The sequence below is a fragment of the Nerophis lumbriciformis genome, linkage group LG20 (assembly GCF_033978685.3).
Source record: "Nerophis lumbriciformis linkage group LG20, RoL_Nlum_v2.1, whole genome shotgun sequence".
Classification (NCBI taxonomy): Eukaryota; Metazoa; Chordata; class Actinopteri; order Syngnathiformes; family Syngnathidae; genus Nerophis; species Nerophis lumbriciformis.
Genome location: NC_084567.2, coordinates 39,413,518 through 39,429,929, shown reverse-complemented (window position 1 = coordinate 39,429,929; position 16,412 = coordinate 39,413,518). Strand labels below are relative to the sequence as shown.

General features: G+C 38.1%; 1 long non-coding RNA gene across 1 annotated transcript in view; it reads left to right on the top strand.

The window, feature by feature from the left end:
• The first annotated feature begins 4,636 nt into the window (after positions 1-4,636).
• Positions 4,637-16,412, top strand: part of LOC133619824 (uncharacterized) — a 31,863-nt gene continuing 20,087 nt past the window's right edge. Inside the window, exons 1-2 of the long non-coding RNA XR_009817465.2 lie at positions 4,637-4,708; positions 12,426-12,507. This is a non-coding gene — a long non-coding RNA (uncharacterized lncRNA). The remainder of the gene's footprint in view (positions 4,709-12,425; positions 12,508-16,412) is intronic.

Genomic DNA, 16,412 nt, shown 5'->3' with positions numbered 1-16,412 from the left:
CACTATGGACTGGACTCTCACACTATTATGTTAGATCCACTATGGACTGAACTCTCACTATTATGTTAGATCCACTATGGACTGGACTCTCACACTATTATGTTAGATCCACTATTGACTGGACTCTCACTATGATGTTGGATCCACTATGGACTGGACTCTCACTATTATGTTGGATCCACTATGGACTGGACTCTCACTATTATGTTAGATCCACTATGGACTGGACTCTTTCACTAGCATGTTAGATCCACTATGGACTGGACTCTCACTATTATGTTGGATCCACTATGGACTGGACTCTCACACTATTATGTTAGATCCACTGTGGACTGGACTCTTACAATATTATGTTAGATCCACTATGGACTGGACTCACACACTATTATGTTAGATCCACTATGGACTGGACTCTCACTATTATGTTAGATCCACTATAGACTGGACTCTCACTATTATGTTAGATCCACTATAGACTGGACTCTCACTATTTTGTTAGATCCACTATAGACTGGACTCTCACTATTATGTTAGATCCACTATAGACTGGACTCTCACTATTATGTTAGATCCACTATGGACTGGACTCTCACACTATTATATTAGATCCACTATGGACTGGACTCTCACTATTATGTTAGATCCACTATGGACTGGACTCTCACTATTTTGTTAGATCCACTATGGACTGGACTCTCACTATTATGTTAGATCCACTATGGACTGGACTCTCACACTATTATTTTAGATCCACTATGGACTGGACTCTTTACGCTTTACGTTCCCAGCAGGATTCAAAAGCCCCTCAAACCGCTCGACACCTTTGCTGAAACGGAGCAGCCGATCTCATAATACCACAGCTTTCTCCTCCTTTAGAGGGAGACTTATCAAATGTTCTCCCATTCGCTGTTTCGAGCAGTTGGCGCCATTAAGAGGCGGGGTCGACATGGCGTCACTATAGCTGTTTGGCAAATTATTAGTTTAATTAATGCAGTTAAGTCATTAGGAAGGTTTAAAATACTCTGAACAGGGTTGTCCCGATACCAATATTTCGGTACCGGTACTGGTACCGAAATAAATAAATATTTTTGACAATGCTAAACAGGTTCGGTGGCCATGGATGAAGTGCTGGCTGTCCAGAGTCGGGACCCGGGGTGGACCGCTCGCTTGTGCTTTGGTTGGGGACATCTCTGCGCTGCTGACCCGTCTTCGCTCGGGATGGTTTCCTGCTGGCCCCACTATGGACTGGACTCTTACTATTATGTTAGATCCACTATGGACTGGACTCTCACTATTATGTTAGATTCACTATGGACTGGACTCTCACACTATTATGTTAGATCCACTATGGACTGAACTCTCACTATTATGTTAGATCCACTATGGACTGGACTCTCACACTATTATGTTAGATCCACTATTGACTGGACTCTCACTATGATGTTGGATCCACTATGGACTGGACTCTCACTATTATGTTAGATCCACTATGGACTGGACTCTCACTATTATGTTAGATCCACTATGGACTGGACTCTCACACTATTATGTTAGATCCACTATGGACTGGACTCTCACTATTATGTTAGATCCACTATGGACTGGACTCTCACACTATTATGTTAGATCCACTATGGACTGGACTCTCACAATATTATGTTAGATCCACTATGGACTGGACTCTCTCACTATTATGTTAGATCCACTATGGACTGGACTCTCACTATTATGTTAGATCCACTATGGACTGGACTCTCTCACTATTATGTTAGATCCACTATGGACTGGACTCTCACACTATTATGTTAGATCCACTATGGACTGGACTCTCACAATATTATGTTAGATCCACTATGGACTGGACTCTCACTATTATGTTAGATCCACTATGGACTGGACTCTCACTATTATGTTGGATCCACTATGGACTGGACTCTCACACTATTATGTTAGATCCACTATGGACTGGACTCTCACTATTATGTTAGATCCACTATGGACTGGATTCTCACTATTATGTTGGATCCACTATGGACTGGACTCTCACTATTATGTTAGATCCACTATGGACTGGACTCTCACACTATTATGTTAGATCCACTATGGACTGGACTTTCACAATATTATGTCAGACCCACTCGACGTCCATTGCATCCGGTCTCCCCTAGAGGGGGTGAGGGCTCACCCACATATGTGGTCCTCTCCAAGGTTTCTCATAGTCATTCACATCGACGTCCCACTGGGGTTGACACAGGTTCGGTGGCCATGGATGAAGTGCTGGCTGTCCAGAGTCGGGACCGGGGTGGACCGCACGCCTGTGCATCGGTTGGGGACATCTCTGCGCTGCTGACCCGTCTCCACTTGAGATGGTCTCCTGCTAGCCCCACTATGGACTGGACTCTCACTATTATGTTAGATCCACTATAGACTGGACTCTCACTATTATGTTAGATCCACTATGGACTGGACTCTCACACTATTATGTTAGATCCACTATGGACTGGACTCTCACTATTATGTTAGATCCACTATAGACTGGACTCTCACTATTATGTTGGATCCACTATGACTCTCACTATTATGTTAGATCCACTATGGACTGGACTCTCACTATTATGTTAGATCCACTATGGACTGGACTCTCACACTATTATGTTAGATCCACTATGGACTGGACTCTCACTATTATGTTAGATCCACTATGGACTGGACTCTCACACTATTATGTTAGATCCACTATGGACTGGACTCTCACTATTATGTTAGATCCACTATGGACTGGACTCTCACACTATTATGTTAGATCCACTATGGACTGGACTCTCACTATTATGTTAGATCCACTATGGACTGGACTCTCACACTATTATGTTAGATACACTATGGACTGGACTCTCACTATTATGTTAGATCCACTATGGACTGGACTTTCACAATATTATGTTAGATCCACTATGGACTGGACTCTCACACTATTATGTTAGATCCACTATGGACTGGACTCTCATTATTATGTTAGATCCACTATGGACTGGACTTTCACAATATTATGTCAGACCCACTCGACGTCCATTGCAGCCGGTCTCCCCTAGAGGGTTTGGGGGGGTCACCCACATATGCGGTCCTCTCCAAGGTTTCTCATAGTCATTCACATCGACGTCCCATTGGGGTTGTGAGTTTTTCATTGCCCTTATGTGGGCTCTGTACCGCGGATGTCGTTGTGGCTTGTGCAGCCCTTTGAGACACTTGTGATTTAGGTCTCTATAAATAAACATTGATTGATTGATTGATTGATTGTACATTCATAAACTGAAAATGCTGCAGACCGAAAGAGTTTAGGCTGAAGTTGAACACTTATAGCGCCTAACCCTATAAACAATGTCAGATAAAAGATGAGCTTCCAAAAATTCAATGCAGTTTCTATGCCGCTAGACAAAACTCAAGCAAAATCTTGTTGACGTGTATGACTTCAGTGTTATTATGACAATGACAATAAAGGAATTGATTGTTTGAAATAAAGGGGACCACAAAAAATGGCATTATTGGCTTTATTTTAACCAAAAACTCTTAGGGTACATGAAACATATGTTTATTATTGCAATTTAGTCCTTAAATAAAATAGTGAACATACTAGACAACTTGTATTTTTGTCAGATCTTGGGTGTGTGCTTTTCCGGGATGCAACGGAAAGTTGGCTCGGGCGAGACGGGAATGGAGGTACATGATTTATTTATATTTATCAAAAAAAAAAAAGAATAAACGAAAGCGCGCACAGTGGCGGAGAATAAACTATGAAAAACAAAAAGACTGTAAACATGGAACCAAAACTTACTTTGACAAGGGACATGAAGCAGGATCTTAGAGGAATGGACAGAGCATAAATGTGGTGTGAGGTCGTCAGAAAGACAAACTGAAAAACAATGAACTTAAATACTACAGACATGATTAACGAAAACAGGTGCGTGACGTGACAGGTGAAAACTAATGGGTTGCTATGGTGACAATCAAGAGTGCACAATGAGTCCAAACGTGGAACAGGTGAAACTAATGGGTAATCATGCAAACAAGACAAGGGAGTGAAAAGCCAGAAACCAAAGATTCCTATAACTAAACAAAAACATGACTTAAAACAAAAACATGATTACACAATTACTTACTACAATTTTAGTAGTAAGTAAACAAACAAAGGCTCCTAATTAGTCTTCTGACGTATGCAGTAACATATTGTGTCATTTATACACCTATTATTTTGTCTACATTATTGTCAACATTATTAACCTTTACCCTATACTGTATAACAGCTTATAACAGGAACTTAACATCACAAAGAGGCAAGTCCATAAAAATAGGTTAACATATATATATTCTGAATCTGTATATCCAAACCAACGGTAATGGCTCAACAATCTCTTTTTTACCCAAACAAAAAAAAACATCACAGCCAATTGTTGACATAATACTTGATAATACTTTTGTATTATTTATACAATGTGCAAAGACAAATATAGTGACGGCAATGCTTTAATTTGGCGCTAAAGTTGTTTTTATTTCCTGTATGCTATAAACGGTGAACATATAATCGGTGGATGATGTCACTTCCGCTGAGTCACTTCCTGTTGGTTGACTTCCGGTATTCGTCCGAAGGCAAGTCGTACACGTTGCTGTCCTCTGTAATCATATCTGTTGCCATCCTACACAAAGCAACACCGTAAGTTGTCTTTAACAAGTTAAGAACATGTCAGACATGTTAAAAACGTGTAATAGTGCCGATATGTTGAATAGAATCGTCAAATTAGTAGTCTATAGTAGATCTAACATAATAGTGAGAGTCCAGCCCATAGTGGATCTAACATAATAGTGTGAGAGTCCAGTCCATAGTGGGTCTAACATAATATTGTCAGAGTCCGTTCCATAGTGGATCTAACATGGTAGTGTGAGAGTCCAGTCCATAGTGGATCTAACATAATATTGTGAGAGTCCAGTCCATAGTGGATCTAACATTATAGTGTGAGAGTCCAGTCCATAGTGGATCTAACATAATATTGTGAGAGTCCAGTCCATAGTGGATCTAACATAATAGTGTGAGAGTCCAGTACATAGTGGATCTAACATAATAGTGTGAGAGTCCAGTCCATAGTGGATCTAACATAATATAGTGTGAGAGTCCAGTACATAGTGGATCTAACATAATATTGTGAGAGTCCAGTCCATAGTGGATCTAACATAATATTGTGAGAGTCCAGTCCATAGTGGATCTAACATAATATTGTGAGAGTCCAGTCCATAGTGGATCTAACATAATATTGTGAGAGTCCAGTCCATAGTGGATATAACATAATATTGTGAGAGTCCAGTCCATAGTGGATCTAACATAATATTGTGAGAGTCCAGTCCATAGTGGATCTAACATAATAGTGTGAGAGTCCAGTCCATAGTGGATCTAACATAATATATGTGAGAGTCCAGTCCATAGTGGATTTAACATAATAGTGTGAGAGTCCAGTACATAGTGGATCTAACATAATAGTGTGAGAGTCCTGTCCATAGTGGATCTAACATAATAGTGAGAGTCCAGTCCATAGTGGATCTAACATAATAGTGTGAGAGTCCAGTACATAGTGGATCTAACATAATAGTGTGAGAGTGCAGTCCATAGTGGATCTAACATAATAGTGTGAGAGTCCAGTCCATAGTGGATCTAACATAATAATGTGAGAGTCCAGTCCATAGTGGATCTAACATAATAGTGAGAGTCCAGTCCATAGTGGATATAACAAAATAGTGTGAGAGTCCATTCCATAGTGGATATAACATAATAGGGAGAGTCCAGTCCATAGTGGATCTAACATAATAGTGTGAGAGTCCAGTCCATAGTGGATCTAACATAATAGTGTGAGAGTCCAGTCCATAGTGGATAAGTATGTCCGTATCTCTTTATCAGTTTTTCACCGTCATGCCTATGAAGAAATGTCACAAGTAAATGGTTAAGCTTATAACAAGGTTCAACGTTTCTACACATCCTACGAGAACACTGAAAATCTTAAATGTCAACAATAGGGGTGATGTTCGAAAACCGGTTCTCCTGATTGTTCGATAAGAAAAGAACCGATTCCATGGAATCGAATCCCCCCCTCTCTAGGGTGACCGGTGCAATGAACGTCGAGTGGATCTAGCATAATATTGTGAGAGTCCAGTCCATAGTGGATCTAACATAATAGTGAGAGTCCAGTCCATAGTGGATCTAACATAATAGTTAGAGCCCAGTCCATAGTAGATCTAACATAATAGTGAGAGTCCAGTCCATAGTGGATCTAACATAATAGTGAGATAATATTTCACAGCAACTGATATTCCTGTGAACCGCACTGTGGATACAACGGGAGCACGTACGGTGAATATTCGCACCACAGGGAATGAGAAGTCATCCTTCACTGTGGTTCTAGCTTGCCATGCTAATGGCCAGAAACTTCCACCCATGGTGATATTCAAAAGGAAGACCTTGCCAAAAGAGACCTTTCCAGCCGGCGTCATCATAAAAGCTAACTCGAAGGGATGGATGAAGAAAAGATGAGCGAGTGGTTAAGGTAAGTTTAAGTTTATGCGAAGAGGCCGGGTGGCTTTTTTCACGCAGCTCTGTCCATGTTGATATACGATTCCATGCGCGCCCACATCACGCTGGTTTTAATATATTATTAAAGTTTGACTGACCTATCTGACTGTTTTTTTGACATTCCTTTAGCGCAGTTAGATGCGGCTTACAACACGGGGCGGCTTATAGGTGGACAAAGTTTTGAAATATGCCGTTCATTGAAGGCGCGGCTTATAACCCAGGGCGCCTTATGGTGCGGAAAATACGGTAATCATATAGAAGACCAAAAAAAACATGCTATTAATTGGAAATAACTGCAATATTGTGACATCATGGAAATAATGGGGGTTTAACCTTTGACAAAATGTTCCCTGGAAAAAGTTCCCAAACTTTATTTTTCAGTGGGAGAGCACAATCTCCTGCAGAGTGGGTTTAAATCAGTAACACCCACCATAGTGCCAGCTGGGTCACCTACCTCAGTCTTTACCCCCCACCCACTGTCCTTTTAATTTCCATGCACAACCTTTGCTGACTGTGGCGACGCTAACTCTGCTAATCCCGAGGTAGGGAGGATAATTTATGAAGCATTTACATGAAGAAGCCCAGCTAATTGGAAGCATGTGTCTTGATAAGCCTCGCCAACACACACACACACACGCTGCAGACCAGCAGGCTGAGATCCTCCAGCGCCGAACCTCATATTTATCATTTCACCTCATAGAAAAACTGAGATTTCATTTGTCTTTCTCCAGTCCACGGTTCGATAAAAACAGACTATCCTTAAACCTCAGTTAAACTAAAATAATGCTATTTGGTAACAGTAGAAGGGAAAGTCCAACACAAATGGAGCGGTATAGCTCGGTTGGTAGAGTGGCCGTGCCAGCAACTTGAGGGTTGCAGGTTCAATCCCCGCTTCTGCCATCCTAGTCACTGCCGTTGTGTCCTTGGGCAAGATACTTTACCCATCTGCTCCCAGTGCCACCCACACTGCTTTAAAAATGTAACTTAGATATTGGGTTTCACTTTGTAAAGCGCTTTAAGTCACTAGAGAAAAGCGCTATATAAATATAATTCACTTCACTTCACAAATAGAATAGACATTGAAAGAGTATGTCAGGATGTGTTGGTGACGAACCCCAAGATGCAAAGATGGCAGGCTTGTTGCAGAAAGACATTATTTTAATGTCTAAAGAATGCAGGGAAAACACGAACCAGGAAACAGGCAAACTGGAGACAGCAAACAGGAACCAGGAAACAAGGAGAACTAGAGACAGCAAACAGTCTACAGCATACAGCTAACAGGAAACAGGCAAACTGGAGACAGCAAACAGGAACCAGGAAACAAGGAGAACTGGAGACAGCAAACAGGAACCAGGAAACAAGGAGAACTAGAGACAGCAAACAGTCTACAGCATACAGCTAACAGGAAACAGGCAAACTGGAGACAGCAAACAGGAACCAGGAAACAAGGAGAACTGGAGACAGCAAACAAGAACCAGGAAACAAGAAGAACTAGAGACAGGAACCAGGAAACAAGGAGAACTAGAGACAGTAAACAGTCTACAGTATACAGCTAACAGGAAACAGGCAAACTGGAGACAGGAAACAGACAAACTGGAGACAGCAAACAGGGACAAGGAAACAAGGAGAACTGGAGACAGCTAACAGGAAACAGGCAAACTGGAGACAGGAACCAGGAACAAGGAGAACGGGAGACAGCAACCAGTCTACAGCTAACAGGAACCAGGAAACAAGCAAACTGGAGACAGCAAACAGGAAACAAGGAGAACTGGAGACAGCAAACAGTCTACAGCACACAGCTAACAGGAAACAGGCAAACTGGAGACAGCAAACAGGAACCAGGAAACAAGGAGAACTGGAGACAGCAAACAGTCTACAGCTAACAGGAACCAGGAAACAAGGAAAACTGGAGACAGCAATCAGTCTATAGCATACATCTAACAGTAACCAGGGAACAGGCAAAATGGAGACAGCAAACAGGAACCAGGAAACAAGGAGAACTGGAGACAGCAAACAGTCTACAGCTAACAGGAACCAGGAAACAGGCAAACTGGAGACAGCAAACAGGAAACAAGGAGAACTGGAGACAGCAAACAGTCTACAGCACACAGCTAACAGGAAACAGGCAAACTGGAGACAGCAAACAGGAACCAGAAAACAAGAACAGCTAACAGGAACCAGGAAAAACGCAAACTGGAGACAGCAAACAGGAACCAGGAAACAAGGAAAACTAGAGACAGCAAGCAGTCTACAGCATACAGGTAACAGGAACCAGGAAACAGCATACAGGAACGAGCTAAACGGATACAGGAGACAAGGAACCAGGGAGAACTGGAGACAGCAAACAGTCTACAGCATACAGCTATCAGGAACCAGGAAACAGGCAAACTGGAGACAGCAAACAGGAAGCAGGAAACAAGGAGAACTAGAGACAGCAAACAGTCTACAGCATATAGCTAACAGGAACCAGGAAACATGCAAACTGGAGACAGCAAACAGGAACCAGGAAACAAAGCTCAAACAAAATATTGTTGTTCATGGATGACTTAAGTGTTATTATGACAATGACAATAAAGGAATTGATTGATTGATTGAACAAGGAGAACTGGAGACAGCAAACAGTCTACAGCTAACAGGAAACAGGCAAACTGGAGACAGGAAACAAGGAAAACTATAGACAGCAAACAGTCTACAGCATACAGGAAACAGCTAACAGGAACCAGGAAACAGCTAACCGTATACAGGAGACGAGGAACCAGGGAGAACCGGAGACAGCATACAATACTCCAGCACTGACTGGAGGGCATGGCAGGTATATTTAGTAGCCTGATTGGCAATTGCCACCTAGTGTGCCAGACTGCCAGTCGGGTACAGGTGAGGGAAACAAGAGCTACGGGAAATGTGCAGGAAAAGGAACCAAAATAAGAGCGCTGACAGGAAATAAAACCCAAAAACAGAGGGAAAACCAAAACATAACCAAACTGTCAGTGACAAGCCTGACAGAGTAAATGAAACCACATTTCTTGGTATAACCTACTCAGTGGCCTTGTGGTTAGGGTGTCCGCCCTGAGATGGGTAGGTTGTGAGTTCAAACCCCGGCCGAGTCATACCAAAGACTATAAAAATGGGACCCCTGCTTGGCACTCAGCATCAAGGCTTGGAATTGGGGGTTAAATCACCAAAAAATTATTCCCGGGCGCGACCACCGCTGCTGCTCACTGCTCCCCTCACCTCCCAGGGGGTGAACAAGGGGATGGGTTAAATGCAGAGGACAAATTTCACCACACCTAGTGTGTGTGTGTGACTATCATTGGTACTTTAACTTTAACTTAATAATGATTGATGATAAAATTAACTGGAAATTTCATATAAAAAATGTATTATCAGACATCTCTAGTTATATTTCTTCTCTTTTATTGAGGAGAATTGTTTGTTTTTTTGCACACCTAGTCCCTACACTAGGTGTCAAATTGCTTTAACGGAGAAGGAGTCATAAAGGATAAGAGGAGGACTTTGCAGAAGGATCTCGGTGAAGAAATAAAGAGGAATGTGCAGAAGATGAAGGCAGCATGAACACCCGATGATGCTTCGCAGACTACTTCATCATAGGTGCAGTTTTTCTCCGGGTCCCCTCGTACCTGATCTATTTGGTTTTCAGCAGCGCAAGGAGCTATAAATCAGGGGAATGGGGAGGGTCGATGATTAGGTTAGGGGTGCAGCGAGCGAAGGAGGAGGGCGGGTGCAGCAGACAGGTTACTGATGGTGTTTGTTCCTCTCAGGCATGTACCTGCACGGGGGGCACCTTCTCCTGGGCCTTACATAAAGGAGCTATGGCTCTGCTGGGGCCCCACGTGGCCTGGAGGACACATGAAGTGAGCGGGAATTACCCAGCTGCGGAGAAATATATATATATACATATATATATATATATATGAGCACGCCATTGCTTATTCAAGGCCATTATATCCTGCAGGAAGATGGGGAGGGAGGAGCAGCCCATGGGAGGAGGGAGTATTTATTCATGTTGTTGCATATTGTCATGCAATTAAAACTTCATTTGTTTAAATATGTGGACTTTAGCCTCATTTGAGCCCTGGTGGAAGGATTTTTATGATTTTTTTTAAGAAAAATGACTCATATATTGTATGCCTAGAATACATTCACATATGTGTTTGTTTAGGAAATTGTCCTCCCTGTCAATTATTGATGCATCCTTAATTAGTTTACACAGAGTGGTACGGATGACGATAGAATAAATACATTTGGAAATAAATGCATGTGGAAATGAATAAATATAGAAATAAATAAATAAAAGAATAAACAAATAAAAACAACTAGCAAATAAATGGGACATACATGTATTTATATCTACATTTATTTATTTCTACATTTATTTATTTCTACATGTATTTATTTCCACATTTTTTAATTTCTATATTTATTTATTCCCTAATGGATTTATTTCCACATTTATTTATTTCTACAATTATTTATATGTCTACATTTATAGACTTCCACATTTATTTATTTCTACATTTATTTATTTCCACATTTATTTATTTCTACATTTATTTATTTCCACATGTATTTATTTTTACATTTATGTATTTTTACATTTATTTATTTATTTCCTAATGTATTTATTTCCACATTTATTTATTTCTACATTTATTCATATATGTCTACATTTATAGACTTCCACATTTATTAATTTCTACATTTATTTATTTCTACATTTATTTATTTCCACATTTATTTATTTATACATGTATTTATTTTCACATTTTTTAATTTCTATATTTATTTATTCCCTAATGTATTTATTTCCACATTTATTTATTTCTACAATTATGTCTACATTTATAGACTTCCACATTTATTTATTTCTACATTTATTTATTTCCACATTTATTTATTTCTACATTCATGTATTTCTACATTTATTTATTTCCACATTTATTTATTTCCTAATGTATTTATTTCCACATTTATTTATTTCTACATTTATTCATATATGTCTACATTTATAGACTTCCACATTTATTAATTTCTACATTTGTTTATTTCTACATTTATTTATTTCCACATTTATTTATTTCTACATTTATTCATTTCCACATTTATTCATTTTTTCATTTATTTATTTCCTAATGTAATTATTTCCACATTTATAGACTTCCACATTTATTAATTTCTACATTTATTTATTTCCACATTTTTTTTATTTCTACGTTTATGTATTTTTACATTGATTAATTTCCACATGTATTAATTTCTACATTTATTTATTTTCACATTTATTTATTTCTACAATTATTTATATATGTCTACATTTACAGACTTCCATATTTATTTATTTCTACATTTATGTATTTCTAAATGTATTTTTTTCTACATTTATTTATTCCCACATTTATTTATTTCTACATTTATATATTTCTACATGTATTTATTTATTTCCAAATGTTTTCATTTCTACATATATTTATTTCCTAAAGTATTTATTCCCACATGTATTTGTTTGTACAATTATTTGTAGATGTCTACATTTATAGACTTCCACATTTATTAATTTCTACATGTATTTATTTCCAGATTTATTTATTTCTACATTTATTTATTCCCACATTTATTCATTTCTACATGTATTTATTTAAAAAAAAAAAATCATTTCTACATTTATTTATTTCCTAATGTATTTATTTCCACATGTATTTATTTCTACATTTATTTATTTTACACATTTGTTTATTTCTACATTTCTGTATTCCCACATTTGATCTATTTTAAACTTCTATACATGTGTCCTCCACAGAGCAGGATGTGTACTTGACCCGAGTGCCTCGCTGGGAGAGATTTGCCAGTGGAGCCCCCACCGGCACGACACCTTCCCTCAGGTAACAAATCCTCCAAAATGCATCCGTCTGCCAGAAAGTCAGAAACCCCAAAACATGCGCGGGGATGATAACGAACGCGCTTCATGTGCGTGACTGAGAGCGTGATACGCCGCGAGCGCCAACCCCCCCGCCCTCCACACACACTCATATTGTACAACTCTGTTTTACTTGTTCGCCCATTTAATGGCTGCTCTGTGTTACTGTATGTTTCATCAGCATCAGGGTGGCAGGTGGGAGGGATCCCGCCTTTCGAGTGGCGAGGGGGGGGCTTTGTTTGCTTTAGTTTACACGCTCGCTCGTTGTTTGTGGCGTGTCGGCGCGCCAAGCTCTCTGCTGTCAGCCTCCCTATCAGCGAGTGTGACAGCTCCGCCGCCATGTTTTGAAGGAAGAGGAGGAATTAAAAGATAAGAGACGGAACGGTGGCGAAGGAGAAGAAAGGAAGTGGTTGAACCTTACCTCCCGAGCATATTTTTTTCCTTGTCGGATCTGCGGTTGGGAGTTTGAAGACGAGGCGACAAAAGGCCGTCTTTTAGAGCTAATGTGGGCAATTGTCTTCACTTTCTGGGGTGCAGGCGGAGAAGAAGGGGAAGGCCGGGGATTACAGGGATGATCCCGCCATTCATGCTGGCTCAAAACAGAGCCCGCGTTTCCCTCCCCGAACCCTGCTAATTCCCTTTTGATGAGGCGTGCAAAATAAATCCTATTTCCACGCCTTTATTCCCGGACGACTCCCGGAGCGAAAGGTTTTTACGGGCTTCTGCACTGCAAAAACTGAAATCTAAATAAGATTAAATATCTCAAAAACGGTGATATTTGCTTATTTTCTGTCTGATAAGCATACTTGCCAACCTTAAGAGATGGGCGTGGTTAAGGGGAGGAGTATATTTATAGCTAGAATTCACTGAATTTCCAGTATTCCATATATATATATATATATATATATATATATATATATATATGTAACAGGGTCAATTATGTCTTGTAAATCAGTGGTCCCCAACGGCCCGGTACCGGTGTGTGGCCCGGTACCAGTCCGTGGATCGATTGGTACCGGGCCGTAAAAGAAAACAAATAAACTTTTTTTTTTTTTTTTTTTTTTAATGTATAAATAAATAAATGTAGGAATACATAAATGTATAAATAAATACAAGTAGAAATAAATACATGTGAAAATAAATACATTAGGAAATAAATAAATAGAGAAATTAATACATGTGAAAATAAATAACTGTAGAAATACTTTTTTTTTTTTTTTTTTTTTTAAATGTATAAATAAATACATGTAGAAGTACATAAATGTAGAAATAAGTACGTGTAGAAAGTCTATAAATGTAGACATTACAAATAATTGTAGAAATAAATAAATGTGAAAATAAATGCATTAGGAAATACATAAATGTAGAAATAGGTACTTCTTTTTTTTAAATGGAGGAATAAATGTAGAATACATAAATGTAGGTATAAATACATGTAGAAATAAATACATGTGGAAGTCTATAAATGTAGACACCTACAAATAATTGTAGAAATAAATAAATGTGAAAATAAATGCATTAGGAAATAAATAAATGTAGAAATGAATACATGTGAAAATAAATAAATGTAGAAATACATAATTTTTTTATTTTAATTTTTTTTAAATGTAGAAATACATCAATGTAGAAATAAGTACATGTAGAAATAAATAAATGTGGAAGTCTATAAATGTAGACATCTACAAATAATTGTAGAAATAAATAAATGCATTAGGAAATAAATAAATGTAGAAATGAATACATGTGAAAATAAATAAATGTAGAAATACATTTATTTTTTTTTAATGTATAAATAAATAAATGTAGAAATACATAAATGTAGAAATAAGTACGTGGAGAAATAAATACATGTGGAAGTCTATAAATGTAGACATCTACAAATAATTGTAGAAATAAATAAATGAAAATAAATGCATTAGGAAATAAATAAATGTAGAAATAGGTAATTATTATTTTTTTTATAAATGAATAAATGTAGAATACATAAATGTAGGAATAAATACATGTAGAAATAAATACATGTGGAAGTCTATAAATGTAGACATCTACAAATAATTGTAGAAATAAATAAATGTGAAAATAAATGCATCAGGAAATAAATAAATGTAGAAATAGGTAATTATTCTTTTTTTTATAAATGTAGAAATAAATGTAGAAATACATAAATTTAGAGATAAGTACGTGGAGAAATAAATACATGTGGAGGTCTATAAATGTAGACATCTACAAATAATTGTAGAAATAAATAAATGTGAAAATAAATGCATTAGGAAATAAATAAATGTAGAAATAGGTAATTATTCTTTTTTTTTTATAAATGTAGAAATACATAAATGTAGAAATAAGTACGTGGAGAAATAAATACATGTGGAAGTCTATAAATGTAGACATCTACAAATAATTGTAGAAATAAATAAATTAAAATAAATGCATTAGGAAATAAATAAATGTAGAAATAGGTAATTATTCTTTTTTTTTTATAAATGTAGAAATAAATACATGTAGAATACATAAATGTAGGAATAAATACATGTAGAAATAAATACATGTGGAAGTCTATAAATGTAGACATCTACAAATAATTGTAGAAATAAATAAATGTGAAAATAAATGCATCAGGAAATAAATGAATGTAGAAATAGTTTTTTTTTTTAATGTAGAAATAAATAAATGTAGAATACATAAATGTAGAAATAAATACATGAAGAAATAAATATATGTGGAAGTCTATAAATGTAGACACCTACAAATAATTGTAGAAATAAATAAATGTGAATATAAATGCATTAGGAAATAAATAAATGTAGAAATACATTTATTTTTTTTATTTTTTTTATTAAATCAACATAAAAAAAACACAAGATACACTTACAATTAGTGCACCAACCCAAAAAAACAACCTCCACCATAAAAGGGTTGTTTCTTTCTGTTATTAATATTTCTGGTTCCTACATTATATATCAATATAGATCAATACAGTCTACACATGATTGTATTTTTTTTATTTTAATTTTGCTTAGTTCAAATAAAATACCCCTAATTTTTTTAATTTTTTTTTTTCTTGTTTTTGAACACTGACTTTTTGGAGTGTGCCACGACAGCGCCGGTGTGTGTACATATACAGTATACATGTCCAGTCGGCCTCATTACGCTCGCACCAGAGTGACACGTTTACACGAGCGCTCCCCTCCACAAATGTGCCATCATTGTTTTCGTGCATCATGTGGTGTTACTCCAAATGTGTTGCCGGCGGAGACTCCAGGTGTGTGCTGTCCGTCTCCCGGCCTGTCGGCCCCGTTGCACTCCCGCGCGCTAACAAGCTCCTCCGTCTCTTTTGCCGCTGTCTGTATTATTAATGGCGAGCAGCTGGGAGCGGTGCAGGTACACGCGCAGCCAGACAAAGGCCCATATATAATCGTAAAGTCCTAACAAACGACCTGATGTAAATGAGGATGCCGGGGCGCGCCGCTATAGAGAGAATTAGGCGAAGGAGAAAAAAAAGGATTTTCCTTGTCATGTGACATCGAAAAGGGCGGCCCAGCTAACCTTTGACCTCCCGCCGGACACGGCAGACGCGAGGTCAGGACTTGAGAGTGGTTTCGTTTCTCTGCTGATGAGCCAGTTAGGCTGAGAAAAAGCCCGCTTCTGTATAGGCTTGGACGGTATACCGGTACTAGTCATACTTGCCAACCTTCACGATTTTCTCGGGACACTCCCGAATTTCAGTGCCCCTCCCGAAAATCTCCCGGGGCAACCAATCTCCCGATTTCCACCCGGACAACAATATTGGGGGCGTCCCTTAAAGGCACTGCCTTTAGCGTCCTCTCTCACCTGAAAAAGAGACTATTATATACTGCATTTTTCAGACTA